Source organism: Tupaia chinensis, unplaced genomic scaffold (assembly GCF_000334495.1).
Source record: "Tupaia chinensis unplaced genomic scaffold, TupChi_1.0 Scaffold000463_1, whole genome shotgun sequence".
In the NCBI taxonomy this organism is placed as follows: Eukaryota; Metazoa; Chordata; class Mammalia; order Scandentia; family Tupaiidae; genus Tupaia; species Tupaia belangeri.
Window position 1 is genome coordinate 2,212,636 of NW_006159972.1, and position 2,130 is coordinate 2,214,765.

A 2,130-nucleotide genomic window follows, 5' to 3' on the forward strand; every position below is an offset into this window, starting at 1 on the left:
GCAAGATCTGCTTTAGAAATAATTCCCACCAAGAGCTAACAGATGCCCAGTTTAACCTCATAAAGGGGAGCTGCAAAGAAAACGCTTCACGGTACATATTGTTTTACAGTGCATAAAGTCACTGACAGGGGCCAGCAGGTGGCACAGAGGTTAAGGCAGCTAACCTCCCACATGGTCAACTGAGTGGTTTGAGTCTCTGACTGGCAGCTTGAAAAACACCAGGTATGTGTGCTTGTGTGCCCAAAGTCCCAAGACAGGAATGGAGAAGAAGGGATTGTAGTGTGGCCATCCCCTCAGGGGGTGATTTCTCAAGTCCCCTCTCTCTCCCCCCATCTTCCTGGCAAGCGCATATATGTGCTCTATAGCAAACTAAAAACAAATAAATAAATAAAAAATCACTTGTAAAAGCCTTTTAGGGTCAAATACGTTGTTTATGCAAACTCCCCACAGGTGCCAGGGAAGTCTCTGGTCTTAGCATCGTCAGAAGTGGCGATAATTCAGCTAAGGGATGAACATCACACAACTCCCAGGAGATAAATGGGAACTTCCAGAGATTCTCAAAGACCTCTCCAGCCACTGGCATCAGGTGTGGCAAGGGCCCCACTTCCTCTGGTAAACATCATTCGGATCCCATACGCTGGCAAGAAAAGCTTGAAATCTCAATCATCCCCGAGTTGACATGGTCTGCAAACATTTTCCACCCCATTCTCCTCCTGAAGCAACCACTGCAAATGGTTTGAGATCCAAGTTAAGCCAAGCAATGAGGACGAGGAGGGAGCGACATGGAGAACAAACAAGGCCAAGGAGGGGAGGCCAGAGTTGTTGATTTCAACCAGAAATCAACTCTTAGTGTAGGAGCCAGTCTTGGGGAACACCCACCAAGAAACAGTCATTAAGAACAAAGTTGTGAAAGAACAAAGTCAGGGAAACCAACCAACCAAACAAAAAAGAACCTTAGTTGATTAAGCACCACTGTTGCTTTTATTGCATATCCTGGTGATTATCTGTTTACAAACCCCTCTCCCACCATTTCCACAAAAGCAGGGTCCACCCCTCATCCAGCTTTCCTCCAGTCAGGAAACACCGAGCTTCTTACCATCTTTGCTGCCATGGCCCTAACCCAAGCCTCCTTCATTAGAGTTTCAACGATAATAACCATCACCCGCATTTAGAGGCACTTAACTGTGCCAGGCCCCGCTTTAAGTGGTTTGATGGAATTCACTTATTCAACCCTCAGTTCACGTTGAGGTAGGTCCTGTTATTTCAAACTGTTCCCATAGATTCTCATAGACTTCTGCCGTCGCTGGTCTCAGATGTGGCTGGTCTCGGTCTGGGTCTCTGTCTCATCAACAACATGCAGACCAACATCCGCCTTTCACAGATGATGTCCCTGAGACACGGGTGACCGAGTTCTAGGAACACAGCTAGACTGGCAAACCAGGACAGCCCTGACTGCCCTCCCCGGGTGCCTTGTCCCAGCCACGCTGTGCACAGCGGCTGGAGTGAGCTGAGCTTTCCAAAACTTGAAACTCATTCAAACTTCAGAGGTTTCCTGGACCTGCCAGGACAAAGCGGAAACACCCCCCCGCAACCCCTGTAGGCTTGGGGCTCGGGCTCACCTTTCTGTTCCGTAACATAATTAGTGCTCCGCTGCCTACCGACCTCTGTTATCTGCTTTTCCTTCTTGCGGAAACAGCCTTTCCCTGCTCGGATGGCTGGCTGCTTTCCAACGTTCTGGTCTTAGCTAAAGGTCACCTTTTACGGCAGACCCCGACCCCCTCCACTTCATCACAGAGCGCTTAGGCAACCTGAAATCACTCGGCTCGGCTATCTGGCGCCTGCTCCCCACTCGCTCCTTACTACGCCGTGGGACGTGGAGACCGGCGGCGTCTGTTCGTCTGTTTGGGGAGCTCCGCGGCCCGGCGCCTGGCACAGGGCCTGGCACACGGTGGGCGCGCGATGCAGAGCTGGGAAGCTGATGAATGCAAGGAAGCCCCGCGCTCTGCCTGGTCCCGGGAACCCATGCAGTGGGCTCCAGGCAGAGGCGTGCTCGAGCCCGGCCAGGCTGCAGCAGCCGCGACCCCCGGCTGGGACTCCTCACCTGCGCGTCCTGGTGGCGGTGGGGGGTCT